The sequence below is a fragment of the Hemibagrus wyckioides genome, linkage group LG12 (assembly GCF_019097595.1).
Source record: "Hemibagrus wyckioides isolate EC202008001 linkage group LG12, SWU_Hwy_1.0, whole genome shotgun sequence".
NCBI classification, from domain to species: domain Eukaryota; kingdom Metazoa; phylum Chordata; class Actinopteri; order Siluriformes; family Bagridae; genus Hemibagrus; species Hemibagrus wyckioides.
In genome coordinates, this window is record NC_080721.1 from 2,973,355 (window position 1) to 2,996,651 (window position 23,297).

Here is a 23,297-nt window from a genome sequence, read left to right on the forward strand (position 1 = left end):
ATTTATGTGTATTTGTTAAAGTTTGCTGAATTAATCAATGTGAAAGTTTGTAAGTTTGGGGTGAAAAAAGGTCAGAGGGGAGGCGCAAATCGTTTCCAAGAGTCTCAGGTATTAGTCAGGTACTCAGTTTATTTTATTGCTTTTTAATAATAGTGTGCATAAAACCTATAAAAAATATATTTTTAAATGTGTTTCATTTAAAAAATTGAATTAAAAATATAAAATAATTATAATTAAAAATACTTTTAATGCATGTTGATGGGGATTCTCCATTTGCATTTTCTTTTTGAGCTGGAGAGGCGGAGCTTAAGCACGCGTTTTATGTATAGCTTGCAGTGCAGACTAGTGGTGGTAAAAACTATTCTTTTTAAAGACTCTGGTTTCGTTGAGTCACTGGAATTAATGGAGTCAGTGATTCTTTTATAGCCCTGTACAAACTCTAATCATGCTGGGAAATAGTGGTGGATCTTGTCATCTGCTCAAAAGGAGGAGTCTACGGTCTTCAACCCCTTTGCAGTCATACATGGCTTCTGTCTTGGAGACAGTCCTGTAATCAATGCACTTGGCAATATAGTTAGTCACTGATTCCTCAAAGTTGGCGGAATAGACAATGGTTGCAGCCTCCTTGAACATGTACCACTCAGTGTGCTCGAAACAGAAAATGACAAATTTTCATGAGCATGTGTAACTCAGTTAGCAAACTGCACTCCCAAATAAGTCACAATGAAAATAAAGCACTGATTTATAAAGGGTGGGACAGTTTTACAGTTTACTATTTCTTACAGCCCAACTTACTTACCAACTTGTTACTAATGTAATAAACACAAAAAAGTATTCATTTGACCCTTTTTAGGATTCTGCACTTGCATCCACCGAGGTCTTCATAACATCACATCATCCTCACAATAATCCATACCCTGAAAAAACAAAATCACATTTCAGTAACAAGATTTTGAAATCTTTTACAAATTCATCAATATATGTTAATATTGATTAACAATTAATAAAGAGAACTAGAATGTTGCATTTCCAGAAGAAAATGCATGTTTGCGAAAAGCAAAGCAATATGTTGCTTAAACTATTGCAATACATTGTCAAATAGTATATACAAGCTAAAGTCACAGGTTAAAAAGTTGAAAGGTAGTTCATGTGGCTGTAGAGTAAGACTTGAAGCTATAGGAAGAGTTTAAAGACGATGAGTCCTCAAAAAACCTCTTCACTCACTCTAGCTGAAGTCACACACAGCAGCGGTCTGAAGTCCGTGACAAATACATTTAAAAATCCATATAACAAACTATAATACTAAGGACGGAAAGTAAGCTGTCCTAGCTTCATAAAGTACATCGTGTGCAACTTGGTGCTAACAGTGCAAGACAAAAGACAGTGCAAAGAGACAATACAGTACGTATAGCAGCAGTTGAATAATGTGCAAATACAATTCAAATATTACATTATTTAATACATGTACCCTAATAATAAATACAAGTGACAAATTATAAAATAGCAATATATTAAACTATAAACAAAACAGAAAAATACTATTTGAACATCAAATATTTAAATATAAAATACATGTAACTTTGTAAGAATACAAGCGCTATATGCAACATATCTATATTTTCTTTATTTTTCTGAGCAACTGCTGTTTTGTCATCGTCTCTGTCACTGGACAATAAATTCTGGCCTTGTCCTGGCTATGTCCAGTTGCTGATGTCCTAGAACGACCACACTTACTGCAAGTGTCGGCCTTCACCTAATGTATGCACGTGGTTGACATGCTGTTGGAGGAACATGGCTTGGTTGATGGACCATCACGTAGCGTGGAGTGCTGCTGGGCTGGGGAGTGCTGGTTGCTGAGGCTCCAGGGTCCGAATGTGGGTTCGGTGTGTGGGGACCATGCTTGATAAAAGTGCTGGGCTCGATGGAAACAGCACCAGCTTGCGCCAGTATGCCTAAAACATGATGGAAAAAATATGCATTAACAGTCTATATATATGACAGTAAAATTTAAGCAGTGGGTAAAGAGTTTAGGTGAGATATTTCAGATGTAATATACTGAGATATTTATATACCAAATTCTCCTCAATAACTTGAGTAGGAGAATCTGAAAAAAGTGATGTGTCCACAGGCCTGCACTGGACATTTACTTATCTGTAACATTAAAAAAAAACACTGTCAGTTGGCACACAACCTATAGATCACATGCTATGGCTTTATGTCTTTTCTATACATACCCTCTGGTGAGGAGCAGGTCTGTCCCCAGCTGCAGAGGGACACACACCGGTGCTGGAAAACTGCCATGGCCTTTTGATTTTTTAGGCTTTAGTAGTTGAAAATCTGTAAAAGTTAAATTCAGCATGTTGAATTGAATAATATCATAATATACAATAATTAAATAAATAAAAACGAACAACATGCAATTCCGTACAGTTTCCAGCCCTCTTATATTATAAATTGTACATAATAATGCACAATATAAAAAAAATAATATACTATGATGAATAATACCAGCACACTATGATGTATAATACCAGTACACTATGATGTATAATACCAGTACACTATGACGAATAATACCAGTACACTATGATGTATAATACCAGTACACTATGATGTATAATACCAGTACACCAGTACACAGCGTACTTTGTCTCGCAACACAAAGAAATTCCACAACACCACTGGCTTTGGTGGACTATGTCTGCAATTTATTAAAGACAGGACAAGGATCAACACAAATTGCAACACACCCTCAGTTCTGCAGTCTCTGCCTCGCTCATGACCAAAATTGTTCTGCGCATTTACTAGTAACATTTTTCCTTACAGTGTTGACATTTCATTCATTCAAAACATCAAAATATGCATCACACTGTACTACATCCTTAGATACACTCAATACAATTCACATAGGTTCAATATACTAAAATATTACATACACTACTCTGAAAACTCTTTACAAAATTGCATTTTAGTCTAAACTCTATAAATCAGTCAAAACATGTGATCGTATAGTGGTAATATTATTGTTCAAATTTGACATACCTGCAATTTACTAAAGACAGGACAAGGATCAACACAAATTGCAACACACCCTCAGTTCTGCAGTCTCTGTGAGGAGTGTGAAAAAGAGAAAAGTAAACCCCTGCCCCCATTAACACTGCACTCATACCTCATCATCTAATTTAAAACATACACACAGCATTTTACACATAAGAAAATATGCTTGAACAAAATAAACTGCATGATAAAAACACAGCCCACCATTTTACACATTTTTACTGATATGAAGTAAACCGGCCATTTCAAAATGGCGCACAGGCGGCAACCTGAGCCGAACTTATAGAGCTCGTTAACACGACTCCAAACATACATGAACCTAGCAACAATTAAGCACACCATGTGACTCAATCCAACATAAAATCAAATCATCCATGGATATTGACCGAAATCGTAACTTAATTCGCTATATTTTAGCGCTTTACTACAGAGCCTTTTTTGCAACATACCTGCCTCGCTCATGACCAAAGTTGTTCTGAGCGGGGGGTGGGGCAATTAGGTAATTATGCAGGTGGAAGTGACATCACTGACACACAAAACTCAATGGATTATTTTAAAACAAAATGCAATTACCCACGATATCATAGCGAATAGAAATATGCACAAAGAAACAAAATAAAATATAATAAAAATAATTAATCAATTCCTGTGGAGACCTTCTTAAAGTTTGCTGGCATGGACACTTAACCCAAAACACTACACTCTCCCCTCCCAAATTTCAGCGAACTTTAAGAATCTCGGTGAGGCACTTTCTTTCTATTGGGAGTACCCAGACTAGAGTCATTCACACGAATAGCAAAGATGCTTTGATTGGCAGAAATATGCCCTCATACATATTCCCATACACTCCCACATCAAGTATTTCTCAACCCTATTAAAGCTCACTTAGTTTGTAATTCTGGTCAGTTATCAAAATCAGTTTGAAATTTGACTTCAAGGATCACTTTAATTCTATATGAAATTTGACAGAATTTTGAGCAACTCCGCAAGAGGATCCTTTTGCCCTGATTCAGTCAATATCATACTCATACACTCAAGCAGACGTCCAACAGGTTTCACTAGCCTTCCTGCCCTGGTTCTCACTGTCCCCTTCTTAGGTCTCAAAGCAGTATCTGCTACAGTAATTGTGCCTGGAGACTTCCTTTGTCGACTTTTACAGCTTGAGGCTTTGTTCTTAGAGCTTCTGAGCGGTCTGCTCATTGAACTAATATCATCTGACATGACTGATTCAACTTCGACACTCTGGTTGCTCGCAGATTCTAGGGGCCCTTCCTCATTGCTGTGGCACGACTGATCTAGATCTAATTCAGATTCACTGTTCTGGCCACCAAACTGCTCACTGTCTGAGTTCATCTGTCCTAATTCCTGTTCACACGAACCCTCGGTGTGTTCACTCCCCTTTCCAGTAGAAAAATCCTTACCCTTCGTCCAAATTGTACAGGCTGAATTTTCCGACTCCATGACAGGTTCTTTGGTCTTTTCCTCTACAGTACACTCTCCAGCATTCTGAGGTGCTTTTAGGTCAACACCTTGTAAAATCCATGCAGCAATTCTGCTGTTCCTTGATCCTCTTCCTGATGCGGAGAGATCTTTGACTTTGGTCTTCCCCTTCATATTTTCCCTTTGTTGACACTGTTGATAGGACTGTAGATTCAATTTCCGGCTCTTCTAATGGAAGGAAATTGACCGGGGAGTAGCAAGTTACGGTGGACCACCTTACTGTTCTTCGTCGTGGGGTTCTCAACTCTGTAGATGGGCAGTGATGGATCTTTCCATGTTACTACATGAACAGCCGAATTCCATACATCTGCCAACTTTCCCTTTCCTCTTTCCTTTTTGTTCGCCAAGAGAACACGATCTCCAACCTCTAGAAGAGCACCCTTAGCTCTTTTGTTATACTGTTGTGTCTGCTTCCTCTGGGCATCAGTAATGTTGCCATTAGCAATATGCACAGCCTCTCTGAGATCTTTCTGAATAGCTTTTACATATTCGTCATAAGTCTGAACATCCTTATCTCTGAAAGCACTTCCAAACATGACATCTACAGGTAATCTTGGAATTCTCCCAAACATCAGGAAGAATGGTGCAAAGCCTGTTGTTTCATGGGCAGTACAATTGTAAGAAAACGTGAGTGTCTGAATCATTTGTGGCCACCTTTCCTTCGCTCGAGGAGGCAAAGAGCGGATCATATTGCCGAGAGTGCGATTAAATCTCTCAGTCTGCCCATTACCCATAGGATGGTATGGCGTGGTATGGGACTTATCAACACCAGACACCAGCAACAACTCAGCAATCAATTTGCTCTCGAAATTGGCACCTTTGTTGGAATGTATCCTCTGTGGGAAGCCATACACACAGAAAAAGTTATTCCACAATTTCTGAGCCACTACCTTAGCTGTTTGGTTGGGACAGGGGAATGCATGGGCTAATTTTGTGAAATGGTCTGTTATGACAAGCACATCAATACTCTCTCCATGCATTCCTTCCGCAGACCAGAAGTCTATACATACAAGCTCAAGTGGTGTGCTTGTTCTGATGGACCCTAGTGGAGCTCTGGCCTCAGGTTCCTGAGTCTTCCCGACCACACATCGTTTACAGTGTGCCACATACCTTTTGACATCTGTGTCCATACCAGACCAGAAAAACCTCTGGCGTACAAGATGAAGTGTTCTGCTTTGTCCCTGATGTCCTGCATTATCATGAGTTCTGCTGAGAGCAACAGTTCTCAGCGAGCCTGGAAGTACAAGTTGATACCTGACCTTACCAACGCGATCTTTGGACTTGCGGTAGAGAACTCCACCTTTTACTTCCAGCTTTTCCCAGTGTTTCAGAAGTCGCATTACTGGCGCAGTTTCATTATCCCTCTCCCTACGTGATGGTCTCCTTTTTCTTTCAACAAAGAACACAACACGGGACACTGTGGGATCCGCTTTTTGCTTCAGCTGTATCTCTTCCATAGAGAAAACAGGAAGAGTACTAACACCCCCCTGGACAAAATTATTGTTCTGGGGTAGATGGACACTATGAACTGCGTTACTAGATTCCCAGTTTAGGCAGGACTCAAATACAGCTTTCACCCCTTCACTACATAGCAGATTTGGTTTTTCAACTTGGGAAACCTTCTCGCTTTTGCGCATTTGGTGGTGCACATTCACTGACAAATGGAATGTTTCCTGAACGGCCTGAGAGGTCACATGCTTAGCGTCAGTCTCCAGAGCATCACAGACCTCTAATGTCCTGGCAAAGGGTCGACGACTTAAGAGGTCAGCAGGGACATTCTTGGTACCAGGTATGTATCTTAGGTCAAAATCAAAAGGAGCCAGCTTAGACACCCATCTTTGCTTGCAAGCGTCCAACTTTGGCTTCAACATTATATATGTTAAAGGATTGTTATCTGTTAACACCGTGAAGTTAGTCCCCACCAGCCAATGGGCAAATTTATCACAGACCGCCCACTTTAGTGCATAAAACTCTAATCTATGGGCAGGGTAACGGGACTGGGCTTTTGGCAGGGTCTTGCTTGCAAAAGCGACGGGTCGAGGTTTTGTCTCACCTTCTGGGATCTGACTCAAGACTGCACCCAAACCATCCATAGATGCATCAGTGGACAAAAGGAAAGGTCGCTTGAAGTCCGGGTGGGCAAGAACAATTTTGTGGGAAAGTGCATGCTTTATCCTTTCTACAGCTGTGTCACACTCTGCAGTCCAGTCTTCAGGACTTAACCGTCTAAGTTTGGAAACAAAGTGTGTTTGTTGTCCACGTTTCTTCCTGACTCCCTGTCCAGCTGTCAGCTGGTTGCTAAAGTTGAGAGATCTTCAATGAAATGAGAATAGTAATTTGCCATACCAAGAAAAGACTTAACTTTGGTTGGTGATGGAGTTTTTCCATCTGGTTCCATTAAATCTGTGGATCTGATGTCATTGATTGCAGACACTTTCGCTGGGTCAGTTGCTATGCCGCTCTCTGTTACAATATGACCCAAAAACTTGACAGTTTTCCTTAGGAAATAGCACTTCTTCTGGGCCAGTTTCAGGTTATGCTCGCTAAGCCGAGAAAACACCATCTCGAGACGACTGAGCGCTTCCATCTCACTTTTGCCAAAGACAAGTAAACCATCTAGGTAACAGAGAAGTGAAAGGTAGTTCTGGTCTCCGAATATTGATGTCGCTGGGCTGTTACATAACCCCTGGGCCATACGGTTATACTCATAGAGCCCTACTGGTGTTGTGCATGCCGTGTATTTACGATCATCCTCATGAATTGGGATGTTATAGAAGCCCGATGTTAGATCCATGGTGCTAAAATAACAGTTTCCTCCTAAGGATGCAAGGGCATCAGCTTGATGGGGTAAAGGATACGCATCCTTCTCTGTTCTTTGATTGAGCCACCTAAAGTCAGTGCATATCCTTAGCTCCCCAGAGGGCTTCCAAACTAAAACTAAGGGGGAAGCCCATTCACTGTTCGATTTTCGAATGATACCACGCTCCTCCATCTCATCCAATGTTTGTCTCAATTTCTGGTAATGGGCTGGAGGAACCCTTCTGTAAGGCAAGCGAAAGGGCCTTTCATCTTTGAGTCGTATTCGATGAACAGTGTTCTTCACTTTACCACAGTCTAATTTATCACGAGAGAAGATACTTTCATACTGTACTATGCGGTCAGCCAGCTCTCCCTTCCAGCAATCACTCACCTCACAGGAGTCAATGTCAATTTCTGTCAGTCCCAATTCTCTCAGTTTGATTCTGTAGTCAGTCTGTTGCCTACTTTCCTTGTTAAACTCATTAGTTTGCACAATATTTTGGGGAACACATATCTGCTGGTACTCTCCCCCCTTTTCTGTGAGATCTAGTTCCTCTAGTGCAAGGCACGGGTGCACATGAGCTATCTTAGTGTTGCGGCGCAAGACAATGGGGCGGTCAATCATGTTGATTACTCTCATAGGGATCCACTTATCGCCCCACAACGGGCAAACGGTACGAGCCACCATGACATTTCTTGGTGCAGAACGGGAAGTGGAGGGTTCCAGCATAACAGTACTTCCAATGGACAGAGGGACTTCTTCCTTTAACCTTCCCCAGACCAAGTGTTCATGTTGTGGCTCCAGTGTGACACGCTGTCTCAACACTACAATGCCAACTCTTTGTGGTATCTTGTCTCCATGCCAGCGATCAACATTAGAAAGCATATTCAGAAGGGGCTCTTGACAATTCTCTCGAACTGGTTGAGAAAGGCTTTTCCAGTACCATTCAGTTTTTTTCATCTGCTGAGTCACGTGCCTGATGACATTTGATCCAACTATCATGTCATCCTTTTGGCCCGGAACAACTAGGAAGTTGATTGTCATTTTGCATTCGAGCATATCCACATTCAACTCATATGTGCACTTTGGTTTTGTTTCGTTCCCTCCACAACCGGTGAGTACTTTTTTGGTGGGTTTACTCGAATCTGTTCGGATCAAGCCCCTGTCCTTAAGTGTGCATTCAGCTGATTCACTCAATGTACAAGTAACTGATCCACTATCCACAAGAGCTAAAAGTTTCACTTTCCCTTCAACTAATGCTGGAGCATAGAACAGATCATCTTCATCATTAATTCTTTTGTAAGAGGCTTTTGAAATTGAACATGGAGTCTTTTGTTGAATCGCATTTATTTCACTCGCACTCTTTCGACTCAGATGGTCACCAGTAGTTGTGTAAACATCCAATGGGTTTTCTGGGGACCTTGCTTGTCTGGGACCCACACTGTTCCCCTCACAGTGTAGGTTTTCTAGTTTAAATAATGCTCGGGCCCAGTGACTGCACTGGCTCTAGCTTGTTTCACTTGCTTTTTGTCAGGGCATTCGAAACCTCTGTGCCCTGTCTTGAAACACCTAAAACACAGTCCCTCTTTAAAACAGTGAGTCTTTGTTGTATGGTCTTGAGTCATACATATCTTACACGGGGCTGCAGAGTTTACAGATACGACCTTGCACTCTTCAGCCGCCTGTTCTTGCCCCTTCTGTTTAACAAGGAACTGCTCTAGAAGGGAAGCTACTCGTCCAAGGAGAGCAGGGTCCAAGTTGCTTGCCTGACTACTGGTAGTGGGCTGCTGCTGTGTCATGCACCAGGCATTAGGAGAGGTTTCATCTACCTTTATCCCCCTATCCACTCTGGTGAACTGCTTGTCTCTGTGGTGGCTGTCAATTAATGCTTGGATTTCACATGCATCCCAACTCTCCAGTGGTTTACTTCGAAGGGCTGTGTACAGACTAGGCTCTGGGCAATGCCTTACAAACATCATCGTCACTTCATGGCTAGGGTCTTCTACTCTTTTCCCCTGTCGTTTTAAGCATTCATCGGCTAGATCAACAGCCTTGTTCAATCTGATCCAATAATCTAAGCCATTCTCTGACTGCCTCGGCAGAGTCTCATAAAAGTCCCGCAGAGGTGTTGTGGAGGAAATCGCATCTCCAAAATGTTGTCTTAGAATTGAAAAGATGACATGTGGGTCTCTTACTACATCAATCAAGGGATTGTTGCGAATACATGTCCTTACAATGTCTTTAGCCTGGCCCATTAACTTATCGAGAATCTCTTGGCCCTGTTCAGCTACACTGAAGTCCTTTTTGTTCAAGTAAGCTTGTACTAATTCTTGCCACTCACCAATTGTGCACCGATCTGTCTTATCACCTCTAAAGATACGTGGTTCGTTGATATCTTGATGCCTAACAACTAGGTTAAAATTTGACAAATCAGGAGTCTGGGGCGTGGGCTGCTGGGCATGATCTACATAATCTCTCTGAGCATTCTGCCCTGCAGGTCTCAGGTTTGCCACAATTTGATTCCCAATTTCAGTACCAAGTTGCTTCATTAAATCTGCCATCATTCGCCACTGATTCACTTGCTCGCCCCCTGGGGGGTTGCATGTTCTTTCTCCATTAGGCTCTGTTATGTCACTACTCATGCGAGGCAACGTTGCAGTGTTAGTTAAAGGATGTACAGGAGTGGCTACCATGTTTTGTTCTAGCATAGTGTTTAAATGGATCCCCCTCCCCGTTCCAGGAGAGAACCTCTGTGAGCTTGAAACACCACTTCTTACACAAACAGGTGTCACATTTGTAGGATTAACATTTACATCTGACACGTGTTCTTGTGTGTCGTTGCGTGTAAAACCATAAGTGTCCATGTTTGTCGCACTGCTTATCTACCCCAAAGTTCTCTGTTCTGGTGATGTTGATGGAGATGACTCTACCCGACGATCTGCGATGGCTAATCTCTTGATCCGGGTCACGGCACCAATTTGTAGCGTACTTCGTCTCGCACCACAAAGAAATTCCACAACACCACTGGCTTTGGTGGACTATGTCTGCAATTTATTAAAGACAGGACAAGGATCAACACAAATTGCAACACACCCTCAGTTCTGCAGTCTCTGCCTCGCTCATGACCAAAGTTGTTCTGCGCATTTACTAGTAACATTTTTCCTTACAGTGTTGACATTTCATTCATTCAAAACATCAAAATATGCATCACACTGTACTACATCCTTAGATACACTCAATACAATTCACATAGGTTCAATATACTAAAATATTACATACACTACTCTGAAAACTCTTTACAAAATTGCATGCATCTATAAATCAGTCAAAACATGTGATCGTATAGTGGTAATATTATTGTTCAAATTTGACATACCTGCAATTTACTAAAGACAGGACAAGGATCAACACAAATTGCAACACACCCTCAGTTCTGCAGTCTCTGTGAGGAGTGTGAAAAAGAGAAAAGTAAACCCCTGCCCCCATTAACACTGCACTCATACCTCATCATCTAATTTAAAACATACACACAGCATTTTACACATAAGAAAATATGCTTGAACAAAATAAACTGCATGATAAAAACACAGCCCACCATACCTGCAACAGGCAACATACCTGCCTCGCTCATGACCAAAGTTGTTCTGAGCGGGGGGTGGGGCAATTAGGTAATTATGCAGGTGGAAGTGACATCACTGACACACAAAACTCAATGGATTATTTTAAAACAAAATGCAATTACCCACGATATCATAGCGAATAGAAATATGCACAAAGAAACAAAATAAAATATAATAAAAATAATTAATCAATTCCTGTGGAGACCTTCTTAAAGTTTGCTGGAATGGACACTTAACCCAAAACACTACATATAATACCAGTACACTATGATGAATAATACCAGTACACTATGATGAATAATACCAGTACACTATGATGTATAATACCAGTACACTATGATGAATAATACCAGTACACTATGATGAATAATACCAGTACATTATGATGAATAATACCAGTACACTATGATGTATAATACCAGTACACTATGATGAATAATACCAGTACACTATGATGAATAATACCAGTACACTATGATGTATAATACCAGTACACTATGATGAATAATACCAGTACACTATGATGAATAATACCAGTACACTATGATGTATAATACCAGTACACTATGATGAATAATACCAGTACACTATGATGTATAATACCAGTACACTATGATGAATAATTTTTTTGTATATTTATAACTCATATCAATACATGATACACATCGAGGCATGGATTTAAACAAAAGACAGCTCTTACCTGGGGCGGTATAATGTTCCAAATCCTCCTAAAAATTGAGGTTAATCACAGCACATGATTATAAAAGTCCAAAAGGTAACAGGTAAATACGCGATATATGAAAACACACACTGCAGGCGAAAACACATAACTTGAATGACACGTCACTGAGCGCGCGCGATTTGATTGGCGAATTCATCCGTTTCTGTGGGCGGGCCCATCAGCGTGAACGGAAGTCGATTAGCGGGTGTAAACACACGGGGACTCCAGACAGACTGCAAACTGGTGACCCTGCAGCTGAGAGGTGGGACCTCTTTTAAGTCTTTTGAGACAGTCTGTGCAGACATTCTGTTGATCTTGAAGCGAATTTGTTTAAACTGCTGTTTCCTCAGGTGCAACTCATCCGGAATTGCCGTAACTCGCCACTAGGGGCCAATCCTGGGTGCTGCGCCCAGCCGCACGAGGCCCACACACCTGTCCCTGTCTCCCTGGTGGTCTAGTGGCTAGGATTCGGCGCTCTCACCGCCGCGGCCCGGGTTCGATTCCCGGTCAGGGAAGCGAGCTCTTTTTCGGGCCCGGCCAGAGCTAGCAGCCGCAAGAGGCCCAGGCGCTCAAACGGCGTGCTTCCCGGCAGCTGCTAAAAGCCGTCCTTCGAGCCGGATTTGAACCAGCGACCTAAGGAAGTCCGTTTGTAAGCACCTACAGTCCTCCGCTCTACCAGCTGAGCTATCGAAGGGCAGGCGCAGAGCCACCTTTGGGCAGGCTGTGCTATGATTCGGTGCTCTCACCCCCACGATATGGGTTCGATTCCCGGTCAGGGAAGAGGGCTTTTCTTTCGCCCTCAGCTCAAGCTGATTTATTTTTCCATGTACTTCCCATTGAACCAGTGTTCCCTTCAGTTATTCAGATCTTAAGGTTCCTTTTCTTACATTGCCCGTTTCTTACTTTTCCCCACAATATTTTTCATGAATTTCATGAAATTATCTCTACATTATTTACATGCATCCAAGTTATATACTGTGACATTTACAGATACAAGACATCAAATTACCCAGGAGACACAAAGTACCCAGGAAATGATCTTCTATATATGAATCATTTATAACAGTCTTCATTATGTTTGTTTTTTTTTTTTGCAAGATTTCTCCTGAGAACTAATCAATATGTAAACTGAAGTTCATTGACAATGATCTCTTGTATTTTCTTTATTTTATTAATGACTGGTAATATTATGCATTGTTATGAAAGTATAAGAAACTTAAAAGTAATAATGTTTAAATATCCATGAAATTATCAATCAGTGACAGTCAATAATTAGTATTGGGCACATATTTACAAATGTGTTTGATCAAACATGGTTTAAAAAATAATGAAATGACAAAATTTTAAAAATGGAAAACATTCTAAAGAACAAACAGTAAAAAACCAAACAAAAAAAAAACATTAATTGGCTTGAACATCCTGCCCTTTATAATCCCACAGAGGTGGACGAAGTACACAACTTCCTTACTTGAGTGAAAGTACAAATACTACTGGTCAAACATTACTCCATTAAAAGTAAAAGTTGTAAAGACAGATTTTTACTTAAGTAAAAGTACAGAAGTACTTGTTTTTAAAAGTACTTAAGTATCAAAAGTAAATGTCAACGCATTGCTTTATTATTGTTGCATTGTTGTATGCAATACTTACAGTACCTTTTGTAGCATCCTAGTGAATATACTGACCAGTTTGTAGTATCTGTGGAATTAAGAGCTTTTAGAATGTTACAAAACCTATAGAAATTAAACAACTGAATTGACAAAAAAGACAGGTATAATCATTTTCATTTTTAATTTCACACTCCTACCGCCCCCAACAAAAAAGTACAGGTACATCTCAAAAAATTAGAATATCATGAAAATGGTCAATATTTTTTGTCACTCAGTTCAGAAAGTGAAACCCATATATTATATAGATTCATCACACAGAGTGAAATATTTCAAGCCTTTATTTCTTGAAATTGTGATGATTATGGCTTACAGATAAGGAAAACCCAAAATTCTGTGTCTCAGAAAATTAAAATATTACATAAGATCAATAAAAAAAAGGATCTTTCAAACAGAAATGTCAGACTTCAGAAAAGTATGTTCATTTCTATGCACTCAATACTAGGAGGTTGGGCCTCCTTTTGCATGAATTACTGCATCAATGCGGCGTGGCGTGGAGGCAATCAGCCTGTGGCACTGCTCAGGTGTAATGGAAGCCCAGGTTGCTTTGATAGCAGCCTTCAGGTCATCTGCATTGTTGGGTCTGGTGTCTCTCATCTTCCTCTTGACAGTACCCCATAGATTCTCTATGGGGTTCAGGTCAGGCAAGTTTGCTGGCCAATCAAGCAAAGTAACACCATGGTCACTGAACCAGTTTATGGTACCTTTAGCAGTGTGGGCAGGTGCCAAGTCCTGCTGGAAAATGAAATCAGCATCTCCATAAAGCTTGTCAGCAGAAGGAAGCATGAAGTGCTCTAAGATTTCCTGGTAGATGGCTGCATTGACTGTGGACCAACACCAGTAGATGACATGGCAGCCCAAATCATCACTGACTGTGGACATTTCACACTGGACTTCAAGCAACATGGATTCTGTGCCTCTCCACTCTTACTCCAGACTCTGGGACATTGATTTCCAAATGAAATGCAAAACTTACTTTCATCTGAAATGAGGACTTTGGACCACTGAGCAACAGTCCAGTTCTTTTTCTCCACAGCCCAGGTAAGACGCTTCTGACGTTGTCTCTGGTTCAGGAGTGGCTTGACATGAGGAATGCGACATTCGTAGGCCATATATAGTATTCGTCTGAAGCTCCCCCAAATTCTTGAATGGATTTTGCCTGACAATCCTCTCAAGGCTGTGGTTATCCCTTTTGCTGGTGCACCTTTTCCTACCACACTTTTTCCTTCCACTCAACTTCCTATGAATATGCTTGGATACAGCAGTCTGTGAACAACCAGCTTCTTTAGCAATGACCTTTTGTGGCTTACCCTCCTTGTGGAGGGTGTCATTGACTGGCTTCTGGACAACTGTCAAGTCAGCAGTCTTCCCCATGATTGTGTAGCCTACTGACCCAGACTGAGAGACCATTTAAAAGCTCAGGAAACCTTTGCAGGTGTTTTGAGATAATTAGCTGATTAGGGTGTGACACCATGACTTTCCAATATTGAACTTTTCCACAATATTCTAATTCTCTGAGACACAGAATGTTGGGGTTTTCATTATCTGTAAGCCATAATCATCAAAATTTCAAGAAATAAAGGCTTGAAATATTTCACTCTATGTGCAAATGGGTTTCACTTTCTGAACTGAGTGACAAAAAATATTGACCTTTTTCATTATATTCTAAATTTTGAGATGTACCTGTACACATCTATGTGTATCCACTCATGCACATTTCAATCAAATGGTCTGTAAATGAAGACTGGTCAGAAAAAAAAAATTTAACCTGCTTTAAATCCACAATTCATTTACACTGTTTTAATATGCATTTACACCATTGTCCAGGCTCCTCCCTCCTGTGTGCAATGCGTTGTGGGCAATATTACCCGTTAGAGTGTGCATTGTTCTGCACTTTGAATTTCTACCGGAAGTAGTAGAACATCCAGGAATTTTTGGAATACTCTTTTCAGTATACTACGATTTGGGGCATACTAATTCTATTTTTGAATACTATATAGGACACATAGTACGAGAATTTGGACACAGCATACGTTTTTGTGTGTTAACTAACATCATTACCAATGCGTTGGTGGTGTATAATATACAAAGCATATCTTTGTCCATTTTGTCAGCAATTGATCAACTGAGTTCAAAAAATTATGGAAAACCACTGAACTTTACAACACGTGACGCTACAAGAGTGAAAAAAATCATCCTATGATTAATGTAACTACTTTCTACTCAATGACCTTGACAGAAATGTAGTGGAGTAAAAGTAGAGTATTTGTCTTTCAAATGTAGTGAAGTTAAAGTAAAAAGTATCCAGAAAAAATAATACTCAAGTAATGTACAGATACTCAAAAAGTGTACTTAAGTAGAGTACTCAAGTAAATGTACTTCTTTACTGTCCACCTCTGGAGGTCGCATCATTAGGGAACAGCTGCCGGAGGCTGGGGTACCTCAAATGGAGTGGCCTGCACTTTCTCCAGACCTTCCGGAAATCTAACAGCAGCAGACACTCCTCTATTTACATCAATGGGTCTGAAGTGGAGCGTGTCTCCAGCTTTAAGTTCCTGGGTGTCCACATCTCTGAGGATCTGTCCTGGCATCTGAAGACCTCATCTCTGGTTCGAAAGGTGCAACAGTGTCTTTACTTCCTAAGGAGACTGAAGAAAGTTCACCTATCCCCCAAGATCCTGACCAACTTTTACCGCTGCATCATTGAGAGCATCTTGACGAGCTCCATCACAGTGTGGCATGGCAGCTCCACGATGTGTGAAAAGAAATCATTGCAAAGGGCTGTGAAAACTGCCCAACGCATCATCGGCACCCAACTACCTGCCATTGGGTCTCTTCACCATAGTAGATGTCTGCACAGAGCACACAAAATAATCAAAGACTCCTCCCACCCGAGTCACAAACTGTTCAACCTTCCATCCAGGAGGAGATACAGGTCCATCCTCACCAGAACCAGTAGGTTTAGGGCCAGTATTTTTCCTTCAACCATAAATCTACTGAACTCTACACCACACCGCTAGGACACTCATGTCTTTCTACAGTTACCACGTTACAGTTCTGCTCCACTCTGTACATTCTGTTAATATAATAATTTTCACTGTTAAACATTCTGTTGTACATTCTGTTATAATATAATTTGTTCTCAGCGTGTAATATAATTAATGTACATATTGTCCATTTCATAGATTACACCTAGTATTATCTATTTGTCTATCTATTTATATACATTTACATATACTATATTTATACATACTATAAAATATATGTATATTATCTGTTACTGTTGTACATACATTATACATAATGCACACATTTTTAGCACAATTATAATTACACCTGTCACTTTATCTACTGTAAATACTACTTGCACATACCTCTCTATGCACACTCTGACAGCCTTATTTATCGATGTACATATTTACATATTTATCTGCACCTGTTCATTGGCAGAATTTCTACTATTTGCACTTCTGGTAGATGCTAAAGAGCATTTCATTGCTATGTACCTGCACTCTGCAATGACAATGAAGTTGAATCTATCTATCTATCGCACAGGGTTTCACTCTGTCCACCAGGCGCCTCAAAAGCGATGGGCCAAAACCTTCAGAGCACCTACAGTCCTCCGCTCTACCAGCTGAGCGCCTCAAGGGAGGGCTCAGGGCCGTCTTTGGTTCAGCCGATCCACCTACTGGCGTGTCTTTTGGAGGTGAGAGGAAACCGGGGAACACCGGGTGTACACGCACGGGGAGACTCTGGACAGACTGCAAACTGGTGACCCTGCAGCTGAGAGGTGGGACCTCTTTTAAGTCTTTTGAGACAGTCTGTGCAGACATTCTGTTGATCTTAAAGCGAATTTGTTTAAACTGCTGTTTCCTCAGGTGTAACTCATCCGGACTTGCCATAAATCGCCACTAGGGGCCAATCCTGGGTGCTGTGCCCAGCCGCACGAGGCCCACACACCTGTCCGTGTCTCCCTGGTGGTCTAGTGGCTAGGATTTGGTGGTCTCACCGCCGTGGCCCAGGTTTGATTCCCGGTCAGGGAAGGGGGCTCTTTTTCACACCTGGCCAGATCTAGCGTCTGCAAGAAGCACAGGCGCTGAAACGGCGTGCTTCCCAGAGGCTAGTAAACGCCGTCCTTCGAGCTGGATTTGAACCAGCGACCTAAGGTTGTCCATTTGTAAGCACCTACAGTCCGCCGCTCTATCAGCTGAGCTATTGAAGGGAGGGCTCAGGGCTGCCTTTGGGCAGCCACCTGGCAAACGGGACCCCTGGCAAATTTGTCTGTTATGAGCCACGTAGCGCAGCGGTTTCAGGGGTGCTAGGCCAGATTTTCTGAGGCCTATAAACGTGCTTGTCAACGTTGGACCATTCTTCACCGACAGACTTTACAATCTTGTTTGCAATCTCAGGTTTCTACGCGTGGGCGCCCTCGCCGGTGCGTGGACTTAAACTAAGTAAATACAGAGAGGACCTAATGTGCAGGGTTTCACTCTGTCCACCAGGCGCCTCAAAAGCGATGGGCTAAAACGGTCAGATGTGAACGTTTGTGTGCATCGATGCACGTCAAAGCTTTTCCATTGGACAGACATACCTGTTCTCGTCTAGACCTGATCGGTGAGCAGTACACCCCGCATGGCTCACCAGCTCATCACAGGGCACTGTGCAAACACATTCACATTCAGTTTTTGGAGGTAAGCATCATAAAGAACCTGTCATTTTTGACTCTCACTTGTTTTTTGAAAGATAAAGTTGTGGACATTTTAAATTGGGGATTTATTGCTGACACTGTAATGGAAAAGACAACTACAAAGAGAAAATCAACATTACCTGTTAACCATAACTAACTAGGATGAATTTTCATAATTGATATAAAGTTCATTTCACAATTTTTTTGCAGAATTTGCACCATGATCTCCATCAGTAAAACCCTTTCAAATTTGCATGTATGTTTTTTACAAAAGGTCAGGCCCAACACCTGTAGTGTATTCACCACGTGGGATGGGCCAGAGCAACTGTCAGTTATTGATTTGCTCCTCTTGATAGGTGGAGGTGGGAATGGAGCCATAAGGGTCAATCACTGTTTGGGCACAGCGGACAACTGTAATGACCAAGAAGAGGCAGAGGAGGAACAGGAAGAAGAGTGCAAATCCCAAATCCACATCAATCTCTAACCAGGATTGTGTCTGTGTTGGATGGTCCAAGTTGGATGGACGCTAAGGATCTCAGTTAAGCATCAACTTTAGTAGCACAAACAATGTTTTCAATACTGTAGTTGTTGTTAACTTCCCTTGGGTCTGTATGATGGTGTTTCTTCTGTTTGTTGCTTTACCAAGATACCAGTTTATCAGTGATGAAGTCAACATTCTGTAGATATGGAAAACATAAAAAAAAAAATTCAGTCTTTAATATAAACGTATTTGTCCATTACTTATAGTGAAGAAAGACATACCAGTTAAGATCTCCTGCCCAAAAAGGAGCAATAGCTCCTATTATATATGCTAAGCACAGAAATGGGTATGTGATCAGATACAGGAATGGACAATCATTTTGTGGCATGGAATAGATGGGTGGATGGACTTTATTGATGCATGAGGGAAAATTTGGGTGGGATAGCAGCAAAACTCATTGATGTGCTTATACAAATGTATACATTCAACACATTAGCAACACACCATTGCAGGAGACAAACACAATCAAAAAATGTACCCTTAGTAAATGTTTCCAAAATGTTGGTGCACATGGGCATTGTCATGTCCAACAGGATTGGGCCTATTTATAATAATATAATAATAATTTATTTATAATAATATAATAATAATATATATCTGCCAGACCTTCACATCCACCCCAACTTCATCTTCTTTACACAGCCAGGACTCAGCCACTCCTTCACTGAAGCATCTCTCAACCATAGCAGCAGAAGAGGTTTTGCAGATCATTCACTCCTGCAATCCAACCACCTGCCCACTAGATCCAATCCCTTCCACTATGCTCCAGACCATCTCATCTGACCTCCTGCCCTTCATCACCACAGTCATCAATGGATGCATAACATCAGGACATTGGAATTTGTGGAACAGCATGGGAATGGTTTGCTTCCTACCTCGACGATCGCTCCTATCAGGTAACATGGAAGGGACTGACATCTGCCCCACGCAGACTCTCTACTGATGTCCCACAAGGCTCAGTACTTGGTCCTCTCCTGTTCTCCCTCTACACCCACACTATTGGCAAAGTTATATCCTCACATGGCGTTTCATACCACTGCTATGCTGATGACACCCAACTTATCTTCTCCTTCCCTCCCTCAGATACCACAGCTTCTGCTCGAATCTCAGCGTGTCTGGCGGACATTTCATCTTGGATGACAGCTCATCAGCTGAAACTTAATCCCAGCAAAACTGAACTGCTGGTCATCCCAGGTGACTCATCCCCAGCCCAGGATCTTGCATTATCTCTGAACAACTCGATGATCTCCCCTTCAGCCACTGCTCACAACCTTGGGGTAACCATGGACAATCAACTGTCCTTTTCCTCCAATGTTGCCAATGTGACACGCTCATGCCGGTTCCTTCTGTACAACATTAGAAGGATTTGACCATTCCTATCCACACAGGCTACTCAAGGGCTTGTTCAGTCTCTGGTTATTTCAAGACTGGACTACTGCAACTCTTTACTGGCAGGTCTTCCTCTGAATGCAATTCGTCCACTGCAAATGATCCAAAATGCAGCTGCACGGCTTGTTTTCAACCTGCCTAAGTTCTCCCACACCACCCCACTGCTGCGTTCCCACCACTGGCTTCCAGTAGCTGCACGCATCAGATACAAATCACTGATGCTTGCCTACAAAGCCAAGAATGGACCAGCACCATCTTACCTCAAAGATCTTATTACTCCTCGCACTGCACCCCGCTCCCTCCGATCCACTAGCACTGCCCGACTGGTCCCACCATCTCTCAGGGCAAAAGGTAGGCATTCATCTAGACTCTTCTCTGTTCTGGCACCGAGGTGGTGGATTGAACTTCCCCTAGATGTCCATACAGAAGAGTCTCTGACTATCTTCAAAAGAGCATCTGCCAAATGCCAGAAATGTAAATGTAAATGTAATATATAATATATACACTCAGCAGCCACTTTATTAGAAACATATGTACCACTGCTTATTCAGGTAATCGTCCAGTCAGTTATTATTGGTAAAATTATAAACAAATTTAAAGCAAAACCATAAGCATAAGTATCCATAATATTTATTTGAAACACAGTTGGCAGCAATCTTGTATTTGTTCTGTCAAAGGTGTTAACAGCATCCAGCTACAATACCCAGAATACAACATGGCCCACAGACATGGCCACCATGGATTACAACACCCCACAAACACACACACACACAAACACACACAAACACACACAGTATATAAGGACTCTCACACCAATCAGTCATTGTACAGTAAATGTTCTATGTACTTTTACCAGTAATTACCAAATTTTCCACTACCACATAGTTATGATCTTGTTTATAGTTTTTGCTCGTTGCTGATGGTATGACACATGACCATTGTCTGATCTTGTTTTTGTAACATTTATGCAAGTTTTATAAATAAATGTTTTGCTTACTTGCAGCTGTGTCCATATCTGTTACCCAGCAATGTTTTCCTTTGTGAAATGTCAGTTGTGGGGCATTATGTAGACAGATATTGAGCTGACTTTTGTTGTTAATAAAAAGTTAATAAAAGTAAGACGTTTTTTTTACACAGTTGAAAGATAATTTTACAAACATTTTTAATGATTTGAGATTAATGATGGGTTTGGTTTTATTAGTGCACTTTAGTCACAAAACATATTAGGAGCATATCTGCATGTCTATGTATAAGCTTTAGTGTTTGTTTGTTTGTTTTTTTCTCTTCCTCAGTTTTGACTCATCTTTTCTCTCTGATGCTTCTTATGAGTGCTTCTCCACCAATCCAGAAACAGGCCTACTGCATGTCTGCCGTCGAAGTCCAGACCTACTTGCAAATGGCTACTATCTACTGACAGAAGACAGTGTTGTTACCGATGACCAGGGTAACATGACCCTAACTCCAACACAGACCATCATTTCCTACAAAGAAAATCTTGCTCGGTCAGTAAGATTGAGAAACTGTATTTGAGTGTGAGTGAGGACACAGACAAAAGTGATAGAAACAGAGAGAGGAAGAGAAGACTGTAAACCTTATCCAGAGCAAATTACAAACACAAAAGGGTGTTACATTTATACAAATGAGCAATTGAGGGTTAAAGGCATATGCATGCAACAAGGGCAGTTAGTTGTTCTGGGATTTGAACTCATCACCTTCCATTCAGTAGCAATAGCAAAGCCTGATTATGCCAAAAATAAAGTGACACAAATAAGTATTATAAGTTAAAAGACACAGGTGAGTTTCATCATGTTACCTGCCAGTTCAACCTGCCTCCTCTTTGTTGGCAGCTGACACTTGACCATGCCTCCTGCCACAATAGCATACATAATGAAACTGAAACACTGCAAATATAGTGTTGGAGGTTTTACAGATATATATGCAGGGCCTGTTGGCTAGTCGTCACTGATTTCACATTCCATAAGTAAGAGCAGAGCACTAAGGCTGAATGAGCTGTGCATTAAAATGATAATCCACATAACATAAAGAGGACAAATTGTTGGCGCACTTCTCACTGACACATCTGTGACCAGGGCACCAAGTCCCTTATAGTGTTTTGAGAGCCACGGTCTGCATACCACCACAAAGGACAAACTGCATCCAACAGGAGTAACTGTCGGTGCAAGTGGGAGCTGTCTGAAAGGGATTTCTGGGTTTCTTACCCAGATTGTATGCAAAAACTACAGCAGAATTAAATGCTCACATTGACTCAACTGTTTCCACCAAAACTGTTTGTTGGGAGCTTTGTGGGCTGGCTGCTATAGCCAAACCTTTGGTTACTCCTGCCAAAAATGACAGCATGTAAGCTTTAACAAATTAATGCCTGTACACACTGAAGCTATATACTGTCATTTTTGTAGAAAGTAATTTTATACAAAATAGGAAGAGAATTAGAAACAGTGGAGCTGAGTCAGGCATGATATTGAACACTTATAATTGACTGAGTAAAAGACGAGGGAATTTTATGTGTGAGAATATCAACCCTGTTCTGTCCCTAGCTCATTGCTCTAGAAGAAACTATGTAGTAATTCAACTCAAACAAAATGTTTCTCTCATTTCCAGTTAGTCATTCAGCTTGTGTAATTTTCCTTATTATTTAACAGTTTTGGAGCTCATATTACATTGTAGTGTGCGTGTGCCTGTGGGATTTCCTTCAGAATTTTCCGTCGGAGGCGCAAAACCAGAAGGTCATTGGCCACACTCTTCAGTGATGTCAGTCATTACCAGTGGAAGTATTTTTGGCAGAGACAGCACCCTGTCCTCTACTGAACTGCCATCATGTTTGGATGTTAGCAGCAGCATTGATGAAGACACCTCTGTCAGTTTTACATATGGTGAGGGCTTTGTTAATTTTTTATTTGTTTTATTTTTTATTTTTTTTTACAACGAAGCGTGTGTATAAATGTGTATTTTATAAATGTGTATATGCTCTGCTCCTGTTTTGCCTGCTCAGTCCCTGAATAGTCTGATTGATATTCCACCAAAATGTAAATGTTACTGCACCCCCAACGATCCATCCTCAGGTTGGAGGAAAATGCTGTGCTAGTGTACATTTATACGCATGAATGCTGTCCTACTACCAAACACCTTTACAACAAATTACATTTATAATAATAATAATAGCTGAAATAACATTTCTTAAAATGTCAGTATGGTATAACCAAATTTTCAAAAAGCGATTTGTTGTTAAGTCACATGAAAATTATGTGACCACACAAGCAATTCCCCTAAGGACCTCTATAGTGCTGTAAGGTCTGTACA

The 23,297-nt window shown here is 41.1% G+C and overlaps 2 non-coding genes and 1 pseudogene across 2 annotated transcripts; 2 read left to right on the top strand and 1 right to left on the bottom strand.

The window, feature by feature from the left end:
• Nucleotides 1–12,141: 12,141 nt before the first annotated feature.
• Nucleotides 12,142–12,213, top strand: trnae-cuc (transfer RNA glutamic acid (anticodon CUC)). The gene has a single exon. It is a non-coding gene; the product is annotated as a tRNA-Glu (tRNA).
• A 90-nt stretch (nt 12,214–12,303) lies between these two features.
• trnay-gua (transfer RNA tyrosine (anticodon GUA)) lies at nt 12,304–12,392 on the bottom strand. The gene is given in 2 exon segments: nt 12,304–12,339; nt 12,356–12,392. It is a non-coding gene; the product is annotated as a tRNA-Tyr (tRNA).
• A 4,559-nt stretch (nt 12,393–16,951) lies between these two features.
• On the top strand, nt 16,952–23,082 carry LOC131362437 (transmembrane protein 71-like; annotated as a pseudogene).
• Nucleotides 23,083–23,297: the final 215 nt, after the last annotated feature.